Raw genomic sequence first — 25,226 nt, 5'->3', positions numbered from 1 at the left:
TAACCCTTCAGCAATGTCACTCACAAACATTGAACAGAATCGGTCCCAGTACCGAGCCTTGAGGCACTCTACTACTCACCTGATCCTCCTCCGAGTGAATTCTATTTACCACTACATAAGATCATCTAGGTAGCTTACAGTCTAAAAATTGTATAGAAGAGGGAGGGATGGAGGACAAGACATAAGTGGGGTAGCAGGGGGGTTGAAGTACAATTTTACTAGAATAGCAAGGAATAATACAAAAGGAGGGGGGCAGGGTCATTCTAGGCCCAAGGTATTCAAGTAAAGGCATCTGTGAATAGAAAAGTTTTTAGATCAAATGTGAAGTTTTGCAGGGTCATCTGTTGACGAAGATGCTGTGGTAGCTGGTTCCAGTGCTCTGGACTTGTATGCTTGTGATAAATTTCTCAGAATGAGGATACTGTTAATTGATTTTGAATGATGCTCTTAGAGTTCTTTGAGCAGAATAGTGGGTTAATAAGAGGGAGAAGTGTGGGTTCAATGTATTTGTAGGCTTCTTTTATATACCACTTCTGTCTGAAGTGGTTTTGTACGTGCTTTTCGCTATATGTACCCGCAGGCTCACAATCTAACTACAGTACCTGGGACAATGTAATGTAATTTATTTCTTATATACCGCTAAACTCGGTTAGGATTCTAAGCGGTTTACAGAAAAATAGACAATATTTTTTTTATTTTTGGTGCATTAAAATTATAAGTAAAATAGGTACTTAGAAATTCCCTTACTGTCCCAAAGGCTCACAATCTAACTAAAGTACCTGGAAAAATGACAATTAGTAGAGTAATGAAGAAATAAAATAGAGAATAGATGAGAAAAATAAGAAAATAAACATTCTAATAAGACTACAATGATCTAAAGGACTTTGAAAGGTTGAAAAAAGAGGGGAGATAAGAATAGATGCAGAGGGAGAACCGTTGAAGCAATAGAATTCTGGGTAAATTTAAATGAAATTTGAATGATAAAATAAAACAAAATAAGTGGTAAAACAATAAGTGAGATTAAAAAATATATCATAAACTAAAAAGAATTGAAAATAAAATCAAAACAATGAAGGTTTAAGTGGCTTGGCAAAAACAACAAAGCAGGAAGACCCACTGCTCCACAGTAAAAACCAGTCCAAGAGATGAAATCATCTTCACCCACGGTTTAAGTGGCTTGTCCAGGGTCACAAGGAGCTGCATGGTGATCAAACCTATAACCTCAGGATGCTGAGGGAGCAGTTCTAACCATTAGGCTACTCCAGCTTGTCTGTGGCTCTCCTATTTGCTCAAGTTGCTCTGTTGTCAATCTGATATATTTCAGGATCTCAGTGAATGTGTTTCTAGGCACGGTTGCTATGAAGATAGCTCTTCCTTTTTTTCTGACAAGATTTTTTTCATGGTGAGATTTATGCACACAATCCCACAAAAAAGTCTTTATTTCAATGTTGTCAGAATTATGCTAGTTCATTGGTTGGTCAAGACTTCTGGAATTCCTACTGTGATTTGATGTTTTGCTTCTTAATTGGTCTCCATCAAACATTTCTGGAGTTATGAAGCATGTCAAAATATACACAACTGAAGAACAAGAAACAGCATTAGAACATCAGAACATAAGAATTGCCATACTGGGACAGACCGAAGATCCACCAAGCCCAGTATCCTGCTTCCAACAGTGGCCAACCCAGGTCCCAAGTACCTATCAAGATCCCAAGTAGTAAAACTTATTTTCTGCTGCGTATCCTAGGAATAAGCAGTGGATTTCCCCAATCCATATCAATAATGGTCTATGGACTTCTCTTTTAGGAAATTATCCAACAAACCTATTTTAAACCATGCTAAGCTAATTGATTTCACCACATTCTCCAGCAATGAATTCCAGAGTTTAAATATATGTTGTATAAAGAAATATTTTCTCCAGTTCATTTTAAATCTACTGCTTAGCTGCTTCGTCATATGCCCCCCCTATTCCTAGTATTGGGTCCTGGGTTGGCCACTGTTGGAAACAGGATATTGGCCTATCCCAGTATGGCAAGTCTTATGCTCTTATTATTGAAAAGAGTATACAAGCAATTCACATCTTCAGTATTTTACAGACCTTTATTATATATCCCCTTAGCTGTCTCTTCTCCAAACTGAAGAGCCCTAGACACTTTAGCCTTTCTTCATAGGGAAGTCATTCCATCCCTTTTATCATTTTTGTCATCCTTTTTTAATTCTGCTATTTCTTTTTTGAGATATGGCGACCAGAATTGCATACAGTATTCACGGTGCAGCCATACCATAGAGCGATACAAGGGCATTATAATATTTTCATCTTTGTCTTCCATTCCTTTCCTGATCATTCCTAACATTCTATTTACTTTCTTGGCTACTGCCACACATTGAGAGGAGGGTTTCAACAAATCTTCAATGACACCTAGTACTTTTTCCTGGGCAGTAGCTTCTAATCTGGAATCCTGCTTCACATAACTATAGTTTGGGTTCCTCGTAGTATATCTAAGTTGTTGCTTGATGTCTTGAAGCCTGTGTCTACCATTATTTGTATGCCAAACTGTGCTGTTTTGTCCAACTAACACATCTTGTGTTGGTTCCATTCAAGGTGCATTTACAAAGCCATGGTTGTGCATGACTTCAACCCCTGCCATGTCCTCTAACACAGTGGTTCCCATCCCTGTCCTGGGGATCACCAGGCCAGTTGGGTTTTCAGGATAGCCCTAATGAATATGCATGGAGCAGATTTACATACCTGGCACTTCCATTATATGCAGATCTCTCTCATCCGTATTCATTAGGGCTATCCTGAAAACCTGACTGGCCTGGTGGTCCTCCAGGACAGGGTTGGGAACCACTGCTCCAACACATGTACAAGGAGAAAAAGAAAATCCAACAAATCTGTGGTAAAAATGTGGTGAATAAAGGACAAAGAAAGGTACTGCGGACAGAGACAGGGAAAAGTCCATAGTCTGTTACTGAGAAAGACATGGGGGAAGCCACTGCTTGCCCTGGATTGGTAGCATGGAATATTGCTACTCCTTAGGGTTCCGGAATCTTTTGTTACTCTTTGGGATTCCGGAATCTTGCTATTCTTTAGGATTCTGAATAGAATGTTACTACTTTTTGGGTTTTGGCCAGGTACTAGTGACCTGGATTGGCCACTGTGAGAATGGCCTACTAGGCTTGATGGACCATTGGTCTGACCCAGTAAGGCTATTCTTATGTTCTTGTGCTCTTAATAGACCACTTTATACAAAATATGGGACCAAACACGGTCTGTGTTTCGAACAACACGTCTTCTTTAGGGGTCCCTTAAATGGTGGTGACAAAGAACTTGGGTCCCTAGGTCTGTTTTTAAGGTGGTATTATTAACCGCACTCAATTAATTGTTATAAATAAATTCAGCCTGCATCATTGTACGTGTTTCTGCAGTTTTCCTTGTTTTTGTTTTGCATTTTTTACTGCAGACTTTGTTGGTTTTTCCCTTTGTTTGTTCTGGACAAAGAACATGCAACAAATGTAAATGGTCACCACACCGCTATGAGCACCAGTCACCACCATTTTATGGGACACCTGAAGAAGACATGAAGAAATACATGAAGAAGGACATAGTACTATTCGAAAGGGTCCAGAGAAGAGCGACTAAAATGATTAAGGGGCTGGAGGAGTTGCTCTACAGTGAGAGATTAGAGAAACTGGGCCTCTTCTCCCTTGAAAAGAGGAGACTGAGAGGTAATGAAGGGAATAGACTTAGTAGATAAAGACAGGTTGTTCACCCTTTCCAAGGTAGAAAGAACGAGAGGGCACTCTCTAAAGTTAAAAGGGGATAGATTCTATACAAACACAAGGAAATTCTAATTCACCAAGAGAGTGGTGGAAAACTGGAACGTTCTTCTGGAGACTGTTATAGGGGGAAAACACCCTTCAGGGATTTAAGACAAAGTTAGTCAAGTTCCTGCTGAACCGGAACGTACGTAGGTAAGGCTAGACTCAATTAGGGCACATGTCTTTGACCTAAGGGCCGCCGTGGGAGCGGACTGCTGGGCACAATGGACCACTGGTCTGACCCAGCAGTGGCAGTTCTTATGTTGTCCTCTGACTCAGAGTAGTAGAAAGGTCCAAAAAAGACTGGTGAACTCAAGATATCATACAAAATTCTTTATTTCTTCAGTATATATCAACTCGACATGCGCATGCAGATGGCAAATGGTGGCGTTCTTTACAGCATGATTTATGTTACTGTATATTGAACATTGGATGGAATTTTTTGACCTTTATACAGATTTATGAGACTCCTGATGCAGGCCTCTTTGGCCAAAACATGCACATGTCGAGTCGATATATGGTGTACTGAAGAAATAAAGAATTGTGTGTGATATCTTAAGTTCACCCGTCTTTTTTGGACCTTTCCACTACTCCGAGTCTGAGTGTTGTGTTTGTGGATTTGACTCTCTTGTGTTATTCTATTCTTATGTTGTCCTCTAACACATGTACTACAACAAGCACCATAAGCCGGTGCATGACCTCTTCATCTTGCAAGATTATTCAATGGGTTGATAAGGTTGACTATCAACATTTGGCTCATCTAAAGCATGCTTTTTCAGTTCTGTGTCACTCTGATCCAACTGTTCTGAGATATGATTGATTTCATCATTGGAGATGACTGAATCCTTAAAATCAGGCATCAAAAATTGCCCTCAGTTGATGTAAAGCAGTATTTTGAGCCTGTCTTCCTCTAATAAATATTATTACAACTGAAAATGGAAAGAGGTTTTAGTGAAAATACTGCAAAAAATGGAAAAATCATAGGAACAAGCAGTGTCAGGTCAAAAGCGCGCCGGGACAAAGGCGCGCCCAGACAATTGAACGCAGCGCGGAGGCGTGCGCCGCACAAAATTACTGTTTTTAGGGCTCCGATGGAGGGGTGGGGGGGAATCCCCCCACTTTACTTAATAGACATTGCGCCGTGTTGTGGGGGCATTGTGGGGGGTTTGGGGGGTTGTAACCCCCCACATTTTACTGAAAACTTCACTTTTTCCCTGTTTTTAGGGAAAAAGTTAAGTTTACAGTAAAATGTGGAGGGTTACAACCCCCCAAGCCCCCCATAACACCGGCGCAATCTCTATTAAGTAAACTGGGGGGGGGGGCTCCCCAACAAAAACCCCCGTCGAAGCCCCTAAAAACTGTAATTTTCTTCGGCGTGCGCTTCCGTCTTGCGCTCAGTTGTCGGCGCGCGCCTTTGTCTTTCGCGGGGTTGTCTATGAACCGGAACAAGCAGAACAATTACAGAATCATGCTTTGACTAAGCACTACAATAAATTCAGATTTTGTGCACTTTTATTTAAACTTTTAGGGCATCAGATTCATGTTCTTAAAATAAGTCAAAGGGCATTTTCCTGTAAGTATCCCCCTTAGCATGTCCAAATCTTGAAATTCTTCTCAATCATTTGCCCAATAGTTTTATTATATGCATGCTTACAAGACTAATTCTCTACCAATAAAATATATTACAGTACTCTTAAAAAGAAGAATATATTTTTTAAAGAGATATTAATCTGAGGAAAACCATGCCTGCTTATATCTTAGCTCTGTATTATGCAGGGTGCCCACAAAAACACTCCTTGATTTTAAATAGTTACAAAATCAAAACTTATTGGAATATATTTATAAATAAGATGACAGCAAATAAAAGACCCAAAAATGTGGGGATTAGCAAGATCTTACACAATCGCTTGCACGTTCACCCTTATAAGCTGCAATTGGTGCAGAAGTTACAACCTTTAGACAATGCAATGTGACGAAATGACCAGGTGTTCTTTAAGTGGCCCCCGAGATCACCGGACATTACTGTTTGTGACTTTTTCCTTTTGGGGGTACGTGAAAGACAGAGTGTACATACCTACACTACCCGCAGGAACGCATCACTGAAGCTATAAACGCGATCACGCCGGATATGCTTCGGAGAGTCTGGTCCGAGCTCGATTATCGCATCAATGTTTGCCGAGTAACAAGTGGGGCCAGATCGAGTGTATGTGATCAACAGATACCATATGAAACTTTATGAGCTCATGAAACTGTAGCCTCAAAGGTGAAAGAATATATATTAAAGACCAGAAACAGAGCATGTGGAGACAAACTGGAAATTTATTTTAACAGAGCAGATTTATTTGTAAGATCAGGCAGGTAGAATAGTAGAGGCAGTTACAAATTAGGATCTTTAAAACAAGGGAAAAGTGCCACAAGATAAAATGACCACCTCCAATCCTTGGTAAAAAAAATGCTTTTTCAGCCTTCACATGCTGAGGAAAGTTAGATCCTGCTTCCATCAAAAACATTTTACCCTCCTTGTCCAATCCATCATCCTCTCCAGATTGGACTATTGCAACTCTATCTACTTAAGCCTAACTAAGAAAAACCTCCACAGACTCCAACGGATTCAGAGTGCCGCGGCCAAGCTCATCTTCGCTAAAAGTAAATTTGACCATGTCTCCCCTGCTCCTGGCCAAGCTCCACTGGCTTCCGATAATCGCCAGGGTCCACTATAAATGCGCCTGTTTAACTTTCAAAATCCTATATGGTATCCTCCCTCCCTTTATCCCTCTTTCTTGGAATTCCTCAAACCCTAATACCACCAGATCCTCCCACAAATTAAAACTATCCTTCCCCTCGCTAAAAGGCATTTCCCACAAAGGAAAGCTAGGGACCTCCCTCCACTTCAAAATCACTGAGCTCTGGAACAACCTTACCTCCCCTCTTCGGAACTTGAGCTCTCTCCAAGTTTTCCGCTGTGATACGAATGTGAAACGTATGATATGAAAGGATTATTAATATTGAATGACACTGCCTAGGATCCATGATAGCTGTTACAGGGAAACACAAGTACTATGAGAATGAACAAGGCCAGGAATTTTTCAGCACCTGCTGATAATTATGAGAACAGGTCATTGTCAGCTCAGGCAGGCTAGGAGTTTCTAGGCAGGCTAGGAGTTTCTAGCTCAATCCACAAGCATTCAGTTAGCTCAATCCATAAAGGGGGGATGTGTAATCAGATTGGTAAATATCCTCCACAAGGAAGGGGATGGGAAATTAACACATACTGATTGGTAAACATCCTCCCGACATTGGGATGGGAAATTAGCTCACGAGGCAGGCTAGGAGTATATTGATTGGTAAACATCCTCCTGGCATTCAGTTACAAGGAGGGGATATGTATAAATATTGCCTTCCCAGAAAGGAAAGTTACCTGTAAGGAGAGGGACATTTCCACCACTGATACGCTGTGTGATGACATTCTGAATAAGCCTCCTGTTCGTGGTCCCCCGACAGAGTGATGACGTAATAACCGTGATGATGTAATAACCGGTAACGTATTGATTCAAACTCTGTACTTAATCAATGATTATGGCTAGAAATATTGTATATATGTAATAAAACTTAATATGTATACTATTTTGATTTCCTGGCATTCTGTCCAGTGCGGAAAGTGACTGAAGGTATTTGGTAAGCCTTTTTAAATAGTAATACATTAATTGGCGTAGTCGGCAGGATTTCTCTAAAGAAAACCTGAGCGCTCTTGTGATACAGGAATGTTCAGGAAGAGAGAGAAATCCTCAAAAGAACCTACAGAGGTGCCCAGCTGGACCGAGGCACCGTATAATTTAATAGCACAAGAACTAGCCAATAATCATGGATTAGCAGAGTCATGGGAAAAGGTTCTGGGAAGTGCAGAACCAATTGATCTTGTACAAGTTTAGAAATATGCCCCGATAAATCGGGTGATGTAGTTTAGAAAAAAAAAATATGCCCCGATAAATCGGGTGATGTAGTTTAGAAAAAATGCCCCGATAAATCGGGTGATGTAGTTGCTCTGGGTTCTGGGGAGTGCAGAACCAATTGATCTTGTACAAATTTAGAAAAAATGCCCCGATAAATCGGGTGATGTAGTTTAGAGAAATAAAAATGCCCCGATAAATTGGGTGATGTAGTTTAGAAAAATGCCCCGATAAATCGGGTGATGTAGTTGCTCTGGGTTCTGGGAAGGGCAGAACCACTTGATCTTGTACAAGTTTAGGAAAAATTGCCCCGATAAATCGGGTGATGTAGTTTAGAAATATGCCCCGATAAATCGGGTGATGTAGTTTAGAAAAAATGCCCCGATAAATCGGGTGATGTAGTTGCTTTGGCTCGAAGGAGCTGGGTATTAACTTCTGCATACCGTATGGTGCACATGCGGTAGAGAGGCGTTGTCTTATGCTGGAATGTAGTGGTAAACTTTGAAGAGATAAGTTAGATCACTATCAAAAGATAGCTGAGGAATCTGCAGTTCATATTGCTGCCACAAAATATAAGAAAAGGCGCGGTCGAGTAAATAGGATGTTGGAGTAAAAGTTCCTTTGTTTGAAAGAGCGAACTGCAAAGGGAGGGATTTTCACCCCCACCTTTTTCCTCCTTCGATGCTATCATGTGAGCTTGATGGCGGGCTTTTTTTTTGAGTTTCTCCTTTGTTCACTAGGCAGAGGGGAGGGGGAAGGAAGGAGGAAAAAAGGAGAGAGACAGCATGGGGGTCTGTCTGCATTTCTACGAATGTTGCAAAAACAGGGATCGATATTTAAAATATGCTTAAATATTAACAAATTATGGATTTAAATGTAGGAACTTGTAATGAAATTAATAATGTAAGCAAGGAACCAAAGGGTTTATGGATAAAAAATTTAGGAGCTGTTTGCTTGATGTAGCCTGAATTTTTTTTTTCTTTTCCTTATTTCTTTAAGAGATGGTTAAAAGCAGGGAGATAGTCTGTAGAACGAATGTACAAGAATGTGGAAGAAAGCTTTGTGAGACGTGTTAAGGAAGAATGTGCCTTTTGTTGTAGTAACAAGCAGGCTGACTAGTCACTGTCTGAAGGCTGGCCGCGGACTTTTCAGCAGTCCGAAATAAGTTTTTAAGAACGATAAAAAAAAAATATTGGGAATGTTATAAAATGTTAATGTATATTCCTGTAAGTAGGTTTCCGGTTTGTTTGGGGAACGTACCGAAACAAAATGAAAAAGGGTAGGAATACATTTGTGTAATTATTAAAACAGACAGTCAGAAAGGCATATATTTAAGAAACAAAACAAATTATAATGAAAAAGAAGGAGAGAAGCAGCCCTGCCGGACTCCTATCACTTTCCTGTGGACTCAATTTTGGAGATGCAGGATAAGGGAAAGAAGTCAGACTCTAAATTCAGCTTGAGGTACAGATAGAGCAAGATAGTAAATTACATGAGTTTGACATATTGACATACAAACTAAGAAAGGGCAGTTGGATTTATTAATTGACCATATGAAAAAGAAGGGATGGGAAATAAATCCAACAAAAATACAAGGACCGGCAACGTCGGTAAAATTTTTAGGAAATTCAGTGGAATAGAGGATATGGGGAAATCATTGAGAAAGCAAAACGAAAAATATTAGATTTTCCCACTCCAAAGAATATACAAGGTAACGCGTAAAAAATATGAGTTTATGTGGGGAGAAGAACAGCAGGTTGCTTTTGAAAATGCTAAACAAGCCATACGGACCGCTGTAGATTTGTGGCCCATGAGAGGGGGAAGTGGAATTGCATGTATATATTCCCTTCGAAAAACAACTTTTAGCATGTTATTGGGCGTTGGCTGAGACCGAACAGATTACCTTAGGTCATACAGTACTATTGCGACCACAAATTCCAATTATGCAATGGGTAATGTCTGATCCCAAGTCAAATAGAGTAGGATATGCTCAGGAACAAAGTATTAGTAAATGGAAATGGTACATCTCCCAAAGAGCTAAAATAGGTGAGCATGGGGTAGCTACTTTGCACGAAAAAATAGCTAATATTCCTAACGGAGAGCTGGAAATCATAAAGCCAGTATATGCTCATGAATCCCCAGTGAAATGGGGAGTGGGATATTTTTTTACTGACTCCTGGTCGGTCGCTAATGGTCTTGCTACATGGTTAATGGGGTGGAAGTCCCATAATTGGTTAACTGTGGGGTAAAGAATTGTGGCAAGACATAGAAAAAATTGTACAGGAGACAATAGTGTCAGTATTTCATGTAGATGCACATATGCCTGTTGATTCAATGGAACGATTGTTTAATTCCCAAGCAGATGCTGCAGCTACCATTTCTGTAACAACTACTAATGAAATTCCTAAGGTGGAAGAATGGTTGGAAGGTACAGCCATTTGGACACATCAGAAAAGTGGACATCTTGGAGAAAAAGCTACTTACAGGTGGGCTCAGGAATGAGAGATTCCTTTGACGATAGATGTGATCTAACATGTGATCAGAAAATGTCCGGTGTGTCAACATATCAAGAACGGGAAGTACCACATAAGGTAATGGGGCACGGGGCGATTTGCCAGCCCAGATTTGGCAAATGGGTTTCATAGGACCGTTACCCGAAAGTCGTAAATGTAAATATATGTGTACTGCTGTAGATTATTATTAGCATTCCCTTGTGCTTCTGCGTCACAATGGAGCACTCTAAGGACTTTAGACATGATTATTCAGTATTATGGTATGCCCTTACAAATACAAACTGATAATGGATCACATTTTACGGGAGGGCAGATAAAAGAATATGCTAAGGAAAATAATATTGAATGGGTATATCACATACCCTATTATCCCCAGGTAGCGGGATTAATTGAACAGATGAATGGACTTTTGAAAGAGGCCCTTAAAAAACTAACTACAGATGACAAATATGGGCAGTGGAGGGATAATGTAACCCCCAATTTGACGATTGGGAAACTGTCCATAGCCAAAATCTGGATTAGCAATCCTAAAGGACCTCCGGAACCAGCGGAGGTGATTGCAATCGGGAAAGATAAGGCTCTCCTTGTAATGAAACCGGGAGTGGAAAAATGGGAATATGTCCCTCAGGAGAAATGTTATTTGAGAGAGTAATAATGTTTTCTGAAACTTGCAGATATACGTGTGCCTTGGAATCCTTGGAATATGGTATGGGGTAAGAGGCGCTGCCCCCGGGCGACGTATTACAATTAAAGAAGGGGTCGTTACGTCATGGAGATGGAAGCATTCTTCAATGAATCGGAAGCAAGATAACTTCACTTGCAGCGCTAACTCCAGATGTATTATTGCAAATGTGACAACAAGAGACCATACATGGATTACAGAAATTAAAAGCAATGAACACACTAGAAATGAGCAGATAAATATGTAGTGTTACCCCTCATACTAGGGGAACCTCAGAAGCAATTTTTCTGGGCACCTAAATTTAATTTTAACATTTTGTGACTCCACATTGCAAAGGCGAATTTGTAAATTACAATCAATAATATATGATGTGTGTGAATGGACTATATTATTGAAATAGCACCACGCGTAATATGTGTGGTGACTAATGAGCCAATAATACCAAAAAATGATAGTACCCTTTGCAGGATGCTTACACAATATGTCAACACTTCTTTGGCAGAATCAAACTTATGTTTGAACACCTGATATAGGATTCTGGGAGAACAACTTTTCCGTTCCAAATTGGGATTTAAAGTTGGGAAAGTTAATACTAGGATCCCGTAGGATAAATCAGTCCATAAGGAATTTGAACAAAAGCATAATAGAGCACCAGATTAGTAATTATACTAACCATAATAGTACTTGTTCTGTCCTTGTGGAATTGTTATGTGGTTTATGGACTATGCTGTAAATCAACACGACCCACGATGGTATCCTGTGGCAGTATCACTCAATAAGGACCAAATGTGATACGAATGTGAAACGTATGATATGAAAGGATTATTAATATTGAATGACACTGCCTAGGATCCATGATAGCTGTTACAGGGAAAGCACAGTTACTTACCGTAACAGGTGTTATCCAGGGACAGCAGGCAGATATTCTTAACACATGGGTGACGTCACCGACGGAGCCCTCGGTACGGACCTTTTTAACTAGAAGTTTCTAGTTGGCCGCACCGCGCGTGCGCGAGTGCCTTCCCGCCCGACGTAGGAGTGCGTGGTCCCCAGTTAGGATAAGCCAGCTAAGAAGCCAACCCGGGGAGGTGGGTGGGACGTAAGAATATCTGCCTGCTGTCCCTGGATAACACCTGTTACGGTAAGTAACTGTGCTTTATCCCAGGACAAGCAGGCAGCATATTCTTAACACATGGGTGACCTCCAAGCTAACAAAGAGGGAGGGGGGATGGTTGGCCATCATGAAAATAAATTCTGTAACACTGATTGGCCGAAGTGACCATCCCGTCTGGAAAAGGCATCCAGACAGTAGTGAGTAGTGAACGTGTGAACTGAGGACCAAGTGGCAGCCTTGCAGATTTCCTCGATGGGCGTGGAACGGAGGAAAGCTACAGAAGCAGCCATAGCTCGGACTCTGTGGGCCGTGACAGCACCTTCCAGTGAGAGACCGGCCCGAGCATAGCAGAATGCAATACAGGCAGCAAGCCAATTTGAAAGTGTCCGTTTGGAGACAGGACGACCCAAACGGTTGGGATCGAAAGACAAAAATAGCTGAGGGGATGTACGGTGAGCTCTGGTACGATCAAGGTAGTAAGCAAGGGCACGCTTACAGTCCAGCGTGTGCAGCGCCTGTTCCCCAGGGTGCGAGTGAGGCTTAGGGAAGAAGACGGGCAGCACAATGGACTGGTTGAGGTGAAAAGCCGAAACCACCTTGGGAAGGAATTTAGGGTGGGTACGCAGAACAACCTTGTCATGGTGAAAAACAGTGAACGGTGGGTCAGCAACCAGTGCATGCAGTTCGCTAACTCTCCTGGCAGAGGTGATGGCAATTAGGAAAAGTACCTTCCAGGTAAGAAGCCTGAGCGAAGTTGTGGCAAGAGGCTCAAACGGAGGTTTCATGAGTGCTGAGAGAACTCAGGTCCCAGACGACAGGAGGAGGCTTGAGAGGCGGCTTGATATTGAAGAGCCCTCTCATAAATCTGGAAACCAGAGGATGAGCCGTGAGGGGTTTTCCGAGGATAGGCTCAGCTACAGACAAGGGTTGGCTCAGTTGACCCGTTTAGTAATTTTGAGTTTACGCCCAGCAGTGTCTACGGTGAGCTGTCAAAGCTCAAGGTTAACAAAGCAATGGGGCCGGACAACCTGCACCCCAGGGTGCTTAGGGAGCTGAGTGATGTCTTGGCGGAGCCACTGTCCACGCTCTTCAACCTCTCCCTTAGTACAGGCAGCGTCCCGTTGGACTGGAGGACGGCTAACGTCATTCCGCTGCACAAGAAAGGCTCAAAGATGGAGACAGCAAACTACAGACCAGTGAGTCTAACATCGATAGTGAGCAAACTAATGGAAACTCTAATCAAACACCAATTAGATAAGATCCTGGATGAGGAGAATCTACGGGATCCCCGACAACATGGATTTACTAAGGGGAGATCCTGCCAATCCAACCTGATCAGCTTCTTTGATTGGGTGACAGGGAAGCTGGATATTGGGGAGTCCCTGGACATCGTGTACCTGGACTTTAGCAAAGCATTCGATAGCGTACCACACCGCAGGTTACTGAGCAAGATGAGTTCTATAGGATTAGGTAACACATTGACGAAATGGGTTGGGAGCTGGCTTGGAGGTAGGCTCCAAAGGGTGGTGGTGAACGGCACCCCCTCCGAAATGACGGAGGTGATTAGTGGAGTACCACAGGGCTCAGTCTTGGGCCCAATCCTATTCAACATCTTTATAAGAGACCTGACAGAAGGGCTTCGAGGTAAAATAACATTATTCGCCGATGACGCCAAACTGAGTAATGTAGTGGGCAAATGCACAACAGACGAAGATTCAATGCCCGACAACATGATGCACGACCTACTCCTACTGGAGCGATGGTCTAGGACATGGCAACTCAATTTCAATGCCAAAAAATGCAAAGTTATGCACCTGGGCAGCCAGAATCCATGCAAGTCTTATACCCTTAATGGCGAGATCCTAGCAAAAACGGTAGCAGAACGAGACTTGGGGGTAATCGTCAGTGAGGACATGAAGTCTGCCAATCAAGTGGAGCAGGCTTCGTCCAAGGCAAGACAAATCATGGGCTGCATACGAAGGGGTTTCGTCAGTCGTAAGGCGGAAGTCATTATGCCATTGTATAGATCCATGGTGAGGCCCCACCTGGAATACTGTGTGCAATTCTGGAGGCCGCATTATCGCAAGGATGTGCTGAGACTGGAATCGGTGCAAAGAATGGCCACCCGGATGGTCTCGGGACTCAAGGATCTACCATACGAAAAACGGCTTGACAAATTACAGCTATACTCGCTCGAGGAGCGCAGAGAGAGGGGAGACATGATTGAGACGTTCAAGTATCTTACGGGCCGCATCGAGGCGGAGGAAGATATCTTCTTTTTCAAGGGTCCCACGACAACAAGAGGGCATCCGTTGAAAATCAGGGGCGGGAAACTACGAGGTGACACCAGGAAATTCTTTTTCACTGAAAGAGTGGTTGATCGTTGGAATAGTCTTCCACTACAGGTGATTGAGGCCAGCAGCGTGCCTGATTTTAAGGCCAAATGGGATCGGCACATGGGATCTATTCACAGGGCAAAGGTAGGGGAGGGACATTAAGGTGGGCAGACTAGATGGGCCGTGGGCCCTTATCTGCCGTCTATTTCTATGTTTCTATGTTTCTATGTTTCTAGGCTCATGAAACGCAGTGATGGCACTGAGGTGGACTCTGATGGAGGTAGTTTTGAGGCCAGCGTTGGACAGCGAGAGCAAATATTCCAATACAGTTTCCACCGCTAAGGAGGTGGGTTCCTGATGATGCCGGAGACACCACGAGGAGAATCTGGTCCATTTCTGATGGTAACATTGGAGGGTGGCCGGTTTCCTGGAGGCGTCCAAGACGAGGCGGACCGGCTGAGATAGATTCTCTGGAGAGGTCAGCCCGAGAGAAACCAAGCTGTCAGGTGGAGCGAAGACAGATTGGGATGCAGTAGAGACTGATGCTGCTGTGTAAGTAGAGTAGGAAACACAGGAAGAGGAATGGGCTCCCTGGAGCTGAGTTGGAGCAGGAGGGAGAACCAGTGTTGTCGAGGCCACCGAGGAGCGATGAGAATCATGGTGGCGTTGTCCCTGCGGAGCTTGGACAAGGTCCGCAACATCAGAGGAAGTGGAGGGAAGGCATACAGGAACCGGTCCCTCCAATCGAGCAGGAATGCATCCGGGGACAGACGGTGAGGAGAGAAGAGTCTGGAACAGAAGAGGGGCAGTTGATGATTGTGAGGTGCTGCAAAGAGGTCCACCTGCGGCGTGCCCCATCGAGCAAAGATGGAGAGCAGAGTCGGAGGGTCCAACGTCCACTCGTGAGGTTGAAGGATGCGGCTGAGATTGTCGGCTAGGGAGTTCTGTTCGCCCTGGATATATACCGCCCTGAGAAAGAGATTGCGATCTGTGGCCCAGGTCCAGATGCGCAGAGCCTCCAAACAAAGGGGGCGAGATCCGGTGCCGCCTTGTTTGTTTATGTAGTACATGGCGACTTGATTGTCTGTGCACAGGAGGAGGACTTGAGGACAGAGGAGATGTTGGAAAGCCTTGAGGGCGTAGAACATGGCTCTGAGTTCCAGGAAATTTATGTGATGACGACGCTCCTGTGGGGTCCAAAGTCCCTGGGTGCGTAGATCTCCCAGGTGAGCTCCCCACGCATAGGGGGATGCATCCGTGGTGATGATCATAGAGTGAGGGGGTAGATGAAAAAGAAGACCCCTGGAAAGATTTGAGGAGTTCAACCACCATTGGAGAGATTGCTGAAGAGATGATGTCACAGAGATGGGATGAGAAAGAAGATCCGTAGTCTGTGACCATTGGTTGGCGAGGGTCCACTGAGGTGTGCGAAGGTGGAGACGTGCCAGAGGAAGGACATGCACCGTCGAGGCCATGTGACCCAGGAGGACCATCATCTGACGGGCAGGAATGGAGGGATGCAGAAGCACCTGACGACAGAGGTGGAGCAGGGTTTGCTGACGATCGGAGGGGAGAAAAGCCCTCATTAGTGTGGTGTCCAGAACTGCTCCAATGAACTGAAGTCGCTGGGTGGGAAGCAGATGCGACTTGGGGTAGTTGATCTCGAACCCCAGGAGGTGGAGGAGAGAGATGGTGTGATGAGTAGCCTGTAGCACAAGTTGAGACGTAGGTGCTTTCACCAACCAATCGTCCAAATAGGGGAACACCTGGAGGTTGTGAGACCTGAGAAAGGCCGCCACTACTATAAGGCACTTGGTGAAGACCCTGGGTGAGGAAGCGAGGCCGAACGGTAGCACCTTGTACTGATAGTGGTGGTGCAGCACCTGGAACCGCAGGTAGCGGCGAGAATTCTGATTGATGGAGATGTGAGTGTAGGCCTCTTTGAGGTCCAGGGAACATAGCCAGTCATGTTGAGAAAGAAGAGGGTAGAGCGTGGCAAGGGAGAGCATTCTGAACTTCTCCTTGACCAGACACTTGTTGAGGTCCCTGAGATCGAGAATGGGACGGAGGTCTCCCGTCTTTTTGGGTACCAGGAAGTAGCGGGAGTAGAATCCCTGACCCCTTTGATCTGGAGGTACTTCTTCGATGGCATTGAGAAGGAGGAGGGATTGAACCTCCCTCAGGAGGAGGGGGGTTTGAGATGAGTGTGAAGCAGACTCTACGGGAAGATTGTCCGGTGGAAGAGTCTGGAAATTGAGAGAGTAGCCGTGGCGGATGATGTTGAGGACCCACTGGTCCGATGTGATGACCTCCCAACGGCTGGAGAATATGGTGAGACGACCTCCGATTGGTTGTGGAAGAGGTAGCGAGGGTGGATGACTGGCTATGCCCTGGAGAGAAGAGTCAAAAGGGCTGGGATTGCTTAGCAGGCTGAAGAGGCTTGGAGGGTTGAGTGGCCTGAGAACGAGCCTGGGTATGGTGCTGCTGTTGACGGGGCCGCCGAGGTTGTTGAGGAGGCGGATTGAGTGGCCTGGCTGAGAACCTGCGCTGATAAGATGACTGAGGTCGATAAGGTCGGGCAGGCGGAGCCTTCTTTTTTGGTTTGATCAGGGTGTCCCACCTTGTTTCATGGGCGGAGAGTTTCTGGGTGGTGGAATCCAGTGACTCTCCAAAAAGTTCATCCCCGAGACAGGGGGCATTGGCTAGACGGTCCTGGTGGTTGATGTCCAGGTCGGAGACTCTCAGCCAGGCCAAGCGGCGCATGGCAACGGCCATGGCAGAGGCACGGGAGGTGAGCTCGAATGAGTCGTATATCGAGCGGACCATAAACTTGCGCAGCTGAAGAAGGCCAGAGATGTGCTGTTGGAACAGCGGGACCTTGCGCTTCGGCAGGTACTTTTGAAGGGCAGACAGCTGTTGGACCAAATGTTTCATATAGAACGAAAAATGAAAGGAATAGTTGTTCGCCCTGTTGGCCAGCATGGCATTCTGGTAGAGCCTCTTGCCAAACTTATCCATGGTCTTACCTTCTCTGCCAGGAGGGGTAGAGGCATAGACACTGGAGCCCTGAGTCTTTTTCAAGGTGGATTCAACAAGAAGGGACTCATGGGGCAATTGAGACTTGTCGAACCCTGGAATAGGGATGACTCGATAGAGGTTGTCCAGTTTACGTGGAGCCCCCGGTACCGTAAGGGGATTCTCTAAGTTTTTGTAAAAGGTCTCCCGTAGGATGTCATGCACGGGGAGCTTGAGGAACTCTTTAGGAGGCTGTTCGAAATCTAAAGCCTCCAGGAAGGCTTGAGACTTCTTTGAGTCAGATTCTAAAGGAAGGGACAGGGCTGCAGACATTTCCCTCAGAAATTTAGAAAATGAGGACTGCTCCGGTTTGGAGGTGGCATCGGGTGCCGACGGGTCCTCCTCAGATGAGGAGGGATCCTCCTCGGTACCGAGAGGGGTTTCCTCCCATAAGTCAGGGTCCCGGACCTCTGGTGCATGTCGAGACACCGGGGTGGAAGGTGAGGTATGGCGGGTCTTGGATAAAGATTTTCCAGAACGCACCGAAACGGTACCAGGAGAGGAAGACCGGCGTCGATCCCGGTCCCAGGAAGAATGACGCACTGCTTGGTGCCGAGGAGGATCCGATGTGGTATGGGAGTGCACCACTGGATGGGCATGAAGCTGCTCAGCCGAAAGAATCGGCATGGAAGTATTGATGGGTACCGAAGGGGTGGATACTGGGGGCTCGGTACGGGGCTCGGGCCGGTCTGGTACCGGAAGGAGCGGTGCCAGGATAGTGGGCAACAGGTGTTTGAGCTGCTGCTGCAATTGTTCCTGGAGTTGAGCCTTTAAGATGGCCGAGATACGGTCATCTAGGGGTGGCATCGGAACCGCTTTCTTTTTCTTCGGTTCCTTAGATGCCGCTCCACGCCCCGGCGATGAGGAGGCCGATGACGAGGCACTCACCGAGATCGGGGCGGAGCGCTTGCGGGACCGGTGCGATGCCGGCAAGGTCGGCGTCGCCACCGTAGTAGGAGGGCGCTCGAGGGAAGAGGAAGGCTTCTTAGCCGGCTTACCTGGCGCCAGAGACGCCGATGTGGGGTCGGGCGGTGTCGAGGTAGACGGTGCCGATTTCTGTGGTACCGTTGTCGATGTCGAGGAGTCCATCGCCGACCCGGTGCCGAAGAGGAGAGTTTGTTGAATTCTTCGGTTTTTAAGGGTTCTCTTTTGAAGAGTGGCACAGCGGGTGCAGGAGTCCGCCCGATGCTCCGGACCCAAACACTGCAAACACCAATTGTGTGGGTCAGTGAGGGAGATCGGGCGTGCACACCGCTGGCACTTTTTAAAACCGACCTGCGGGGGCATGAAGGGGAAAACGGCCTCCGCAAAATCGAACCCCGAGGCCTATATAATGGCAACAGGCCCCGCCGGGGCAAAACGAAAAAAGGGGAAAAAAAGCAAAGTTTTTTTTTTTTTTTTTTACAAAGCAAAGAAAAAAGAAACCCGAAGGCAAAGGAAGATAAAAAATGGAAAAAAGCGCGAGCGGGAAGGCAAAAAGTGGTTTCAACGGCCGTTGAAAAAACACACGCGTCTTCTTCGCTCCGCGGAAACGAAGAAACTGGGGACCACGCACTCCTACGTCGGGCGGGAAGGCACTCGCGCACGCGCGGTGCGGCCAACTAGAAACTTCTAGTTAAAAAGGTCCGTACCGAGGGCTCCGTCGGTGACGTCACCCATGTGTTAAGAATATGCTGCCTGCTTGTCCTGGGATAAACACAAGTACTATGAGAATGAACAAGGCCAGGAATTTTTCAGCACCTGCTGATAATTATGAGAACAGGTCATTGTCAGCTCAGGCAGGCTAGGAGTTTCTAGGCAGGCTAGGAGTTTCTAGCTCAATCCACAAGCATTCAGTTAGCTCAATCCATAAAGGGGGGATGTGTAATCAGATTGGTAAATATCCTCCACAAGGAAGGGGATGGGAAATTAACACATACTGATTGGTAAACATCCTCCCGACATTGGGATGGGAAATTAGCTCACGAGGCAGGCTAGGAGTATATTGATTGGTAAACATCCTCCCGGCATTCAGTTACAAGGAGGGGATATGTATAAATATTGCCTTCCCAGAAAGGAAAGTTACCTGTAAGGAGAGGGACATTTCCACCACTGATACGCTGTGTGATGACATTCTGAATAAGCCTCCTGTTCGTGGTCCCCCGACAGAGTGATGACGTAATAACCGTGATGATGTAATAACCGGTAACGTATTGATTCAAACTCTGTACTTAATCAATGATTATGGCTAGAAATATTGTATATATGTAATAAAACTTAATATGTATACTATTTTGATTTCCTGGCATTCTGTCCAGTGCGGAAAGTGACTGAAGGTATTTGGTAAGCCTTTTTAAATAGTAATACATCCGCAAACATCTGAAAACCTGGCTTTTCTCAAAAAATGTAAGTCTCCCTCCAATTTAGGAATCAAGGAAACTCTTATATCTTGGCATCCCAAGTCCTCTAAATTTTCTTCACACTTCTACCTCTAACCCTCTGTTGTAGTTCCTTCCTATTTCTCCTACTGTAAACCACGTCGAGCTCTACGAATGTGGAGATGATGCGGTATACAAACCTAAGGATTAGATTAGATTAGATTAGATATTGCTAGATAACAGAATGATTAATTTAAGCTGGAATGAAAACTTACACATTATGATACAGGCCTTTACTGGAAGAACAGTCATTCAAGAGCGCATGGTAGAGTTGAGAGCTTTACAGGCATTAGCTGGGAGCACATGGCCTGTAGAAGAGATGTTGCAGGAAGATGTGGTGTATGACCCACAACAATCCCCAAGAGAGAGACAACATGGTGAATTTTCCTTTTTTTGTGGATTCTGGGGAATTTAAGTATGGTAGGCAGGAACCCAAAAGCAGTGTCCAATCCCTGAGGCTGGCATCACGCAAGAGCACTAATGGTTACTCACTGCTGTCTCCAGCTTTCATTCAATTGATATCCATCAGGTCATTTTGTTTTGACATGCATTTTGCCACAAGCCCGACTCTCGTTACGGCCTTGTGCCAGTTAAGAGCCCCAGAAATCGCCCGGTGAAAATGATTAGAGCTGACCAGTATGTTCCTGCTGGGCAGGATCAGGACCAGCAAGCTCAAGCTGAGTTTAGGCAGGACTTAGTACATAGCCCTGGGACAAACAGTTTGGTCCCTTTAAATCCTCCATCTTGGAAACTGCTGACCAAACAGGGTAAAAGGCAGCCTCAAGTGCAGAAAGCCCTTCCCCTGCGTAGGGCTGGGTGTGGCACATGCTCAAAGCCTGCTGGCTCCCACCTTCTCCAAGATTCTCTGAGGGGGAGGGAGCCAGCAGGCCTTGAGCATGTGCAAATGCCATTGGCGGTCGTGGCTTTCTTCTATGTTGTGGCAGCAGCTGGCTGGAGAGGAGGTGAATAAGTAGGATAGTGGTGTTATATTCATCGGGGATAGCAGCGCCCCAAAATCTCAGTTTATATTCGAGTATATATGGTATTGTCCTTGAAGACTGGGGGCAACTCACACTGTTGACTGTGATTGTGGTCTGAGATACTGGGCTACATTGTAACAGTAAATTACAGCAGATAAAGACTTGAACGGTCTATAAAGACTACCCAATAGTTACACTCATTTTCAATTCACAATTAAATTGTCTTTCTTTGGCCTTTCTGTTCAAGTCTGCCCAGCATTGTCCTGAGGATCCAATTTCTGGGGTTCAAGTTTATTAAAATTTGATATTTATTCAATTTTATATACCGTTCTCCCAAGGTTGCTCAGAACGGTTTACATGAATCTATTCAGGTACTCAAGCATTTTTCCCTGTCTGTCCTGGTGGGCTCACAATCTATCTAACGTACCTGGGGCAATGGGGGGATTAAGTGACTTGCCCAGGGTCACAAGGAGCAGCGAGGGTTTGAACCCACAACCTCAAGGTGCTGAGACTGTAGCTTTAACCAGTGCGCCACTCTTGAAATCAAAATGTAGTAGAAGTGAGTCAGGTATAGGGCAATGAAGCCATTGTGACATCACTGATGAGGTTGGCTCTTGGGCATTGGTGGAATGAGGCATTATGATGTCACAATGCCAGCTCTGGTTATTAGAGGCTGAAACTTACATGAATCTATCAGGTACTCAAGCATTTTCCTGTCTGTCCTGGTGGGCTCACAATCTATCTAACGTACCTGGGGCAATGGGGGGATTAAGTGACTTGCCCAGGGTCACAAGGAGCAGCGAGGGTTTGAACCCACAACCTCAAGGTGCTGAGACTGTAGCTTAACCAGTGCGCCACTCTTGAAATCAAAATGTAGTAGAAGTGAGTCAGGTATAGGGCAATGAAGCCATTGTGACATCACTGATGAGGTTGGCTCTTGGGCATTGGGGGAATGAGGCATTATGATGTCACAATGCCAGCTCTGGTTATTAGAGGCTGAAACTTTCACACTATTTATTTAATTTATATACTGTTCTCCCAAGGTTTCTCAGAACGGTTTACATGAATTTATTCAGGTACTCAAGCATTTTTCCCTGTCTGTCCTGGTGGGCTCACAAATCTATCTAACGTACCTGGGGCAATGGGGGGATTAAGTGACTTGCCCAGGGTCACAAGGAGCAGCGAGGGTTTGAACCCACAACCTCAGGGTTCTGAGGCTTTAGCTTCAACCACTAAGCCACACACTCCTCAGTGTTCAAGGCGGTTTTACAAAGATAAAATACGGGGGAAACATTAAAACGGCTAATACATCAAATCCTACAACAGACAAACATAAGGCATTTAATAAAAACAGTGACCGACTGGTACGAAGGGAGAAGGTGAGGAACTACAAAATTTAGATAGGAAAGAACAAAAACTGGGAAAAAACCCCCAAAAACAAACGAAAGACAGAGGAAGCCATTAAGGGCAGGATTGGCATAATTGTAGAACATCCTTAAAAGGACGGTCAAAATTCAAAAGCATCTTTGAATAGGAATGTTTTTAGGCTAGATTTGAAAACATCTAAAGATGTAATTTCTCTTAAGTGATTGGGAGCTGCCATCAAAGCCTACACCAGCCTATCTGAACCATCTTGTCAGTTGCTGGACCTAGACTGTCCTCGTGTTCCAGACTACTAGCGTTTCCTGTGAAGCCCTCTCCAGCCCATCCTAAGCTGAACTGCCAAATACGGAACACAGACCATAGAAGTCCAGACTATAAGTCCCATGCACCACATCAAATGCATATGCAACCATTTAAGTTAATTTTCTAATTAGAGATGCTTTGTGTTTATCTCATGCCATTTTGAATTCCTTTGCCGTTTTTGTGCCCACCACCACCCTCTAGAGGGCATTTCAGGCATCAACCACTTTCTCCTTGGAAAAAGAATTTCCTGACATTACTCCTCTGTCAGATACCGCTTCAGAAAACCAGAACACCGTATCAGTGATTTTATGGTGAGGATACTAAAGGGAATTTTAAGGCAATCCAGGAAAATAAAATTATTTCAGACAGGACTTAACAAAAAAAATCTTGTTTTTTTAAATCGCATTACAAACCATAAAATTATGCTGTTTTGTTACTTTTCCATTTCACCTATACACATCTCTCTGTCTTACATTTATCTGGCTCTCCCTGTTTCTCACCTTACCTACACCTTCCCACTCCCTGTGAGACTGCCATTGGAATGCTTTTATGTTTCACTTATATTGATATTTGTCAACATTTGCTGAGTTCTGATCTGAAGAAGGGTTATCTTCAAAAGCTAATGAAAAAATGCATTATCTCTATCTTTATTGAAATATACTGAATTTTGGCTAAATTTTGTAAGGAATGATAACTTATTTTATTTTGTAGACCTGTAAACATAAGAACATAAGAACATAAGAAGCGCCATCTCCGGATCAGACCTTCGGTCCATCAAGTCCGGCGATCCGCACACGCGGAGGCCCCACCAGGTATACACCTGGTTTATTTATAGCCACCATATCTTTATATGCCTTTCTCAAGGAGATATGCATCTAGTTTGCTTTTGAAGCCTGGGACTGTCGATTCCGCAATAATCTCCCCTGGGAGAGTATTCCAGATGTCCACCACTCTCTGTGTGAAGCAGAACTTCCTGACATTAGTCCTGAACTTGTCCCCCCTTAGCTTCATTTCATGTCCTCTTGTCCGTGTCAAATTGGACAATGTAAATAATCTTCTCTGCTCTATTTTGTCGATTCCTTTCAGTATTTTGAAGGTCTCGATCATATCCCCCCGCAGTCTCCTTTTCTCAAGGGAGAACAATCCCAGTGTTTTAAGTCGATCCTCATATACCAGTTTCTCCATACCCTTCACTAGTTTAGTTGCTCGTCTCTGCACCCTCTCCAGCAGTTTTATATCCTTCTTTAGGTAGGGAGACCAATGTTGGACGCAGTATTCCAAGTGAGGTCTGACCATTGCCCTATAAAGCGGCATTATTACTTTCTCCGATCTACTCGAGATTCCTTTCTTTATCATGCCCAACATTCTATTTGCCTTCTTTGCCGCTGCCGCGCATTGTGCCGACGGCTTCAGGGTCCTATCTATCAGTACACCCAGGTCTCTTTCTTGTTCACTTTTTCCCAGAGTTGCACCTGTCATTTTGTACTCGTATTCCTTATTCTTACTGCCTAAATGCATTACCTTGCATTTCTCCACGTTGAACCTCATTTGCCATTTCTCCGCCCATTTTTCTAACCGACACAAATCGCTCTGGAGTTCCTCACTATCCTCCTGCGATCTGATTGCCCGGCAGAGTTTTGTGTCGTCTGCAAACTTGATGATCTCACTGGATGTTCCGTTTTCCAAGTCATTGATATAAATATTAAAAAGGATCGGCCCAAGTACCGAGCCCTGGGGTACACCACTAGTCACTTTTTCCCAGTCAGAGAACTTCCCATTTATGCCCACTCTCTGCTTTCGGTTTTCCAGCCATTTGCCTATCCATCTTTGTATATCTCCCTCTATGCCATGGCTTTGTAGTTTCCTGAGAAGTCTTTCGTGTGGAACTTTGTCGAACGCTTTCTGGAAATCCAAGTATATTATGTCCACCGGCTTTCCACTATCAATTTGCTCGTTCACGGTCTCAAAGAATTGGAGTAAATTCGTCAAACACGATTTCCCTTTCCTGAATCCATGTTGACTGGGTTTCATCAAGTCGTGTGTGTCCAAGTGCTGAACTATGCTATCCTTGATCAGTGATTCAATCATCTTGCCGGGGACAGACGTAAGACTCACAGGTCTATAGTTGCCCGGTTCTCCTCTCGATCCTTTTTTGAAAATTGGTGTGACATTTGCTTTCTTCCAGTCGTCTGGTATCTGTCCAGTTCTGATTGACAGGTTTGCAAGTTTTTGCAATAACTCTCCGATTTCAACCTTCAATTCCTTCAAGACTCTCGGGTGAATTTCATCCGGTCCAGGGGATTTGTCACTTTTAAGTTTGTCGATCTGGTAGTATATCTGATCCAAGTTCACTTCAACTGTGGTGAGGCTGTCCTCTATTTCTCCTGTAAACAGTTTCTCCGCTTCAGGTATTGTTGAGGTGTCCTCCTTCGTAAAGACAGAGGCAAAGAAGGAATTTAGTTTGTCTGCGATTTGTTTATCTTCCTTGATGTACCCTTTTATTCCCTTGTCGTCCAGGGGTCCCACTGCCTCTTTTGCAGGTTTTTTCCCCTTCACGTATCTAAAAAAGGGCTTGAAGTTTTTGGCCTCCCGGGCTATTTTTTCCTCATAGTCCTGTTTTGCATCCCTCACCGCTTTGTGACATTTCTTCTGCT

This window comes from Geotrypetes seraphini, chromosome 1 (assembly GCF_902459505.1).
Source record: "Geotrypetes seraphini chromosome 1, aGeoSer1.1, whole genome shotgun sequence".
Taxonomy (NCBI): domain Eukaryota; kingdom Metazoa; phylum Chordata; class Amphibia; order Gymnophiona; family Dermophiidae; genus Geotrypetes; species Geotrypetes seraphini.
This window is presented reverse-complemented; position numbering follows the sequence as displayed.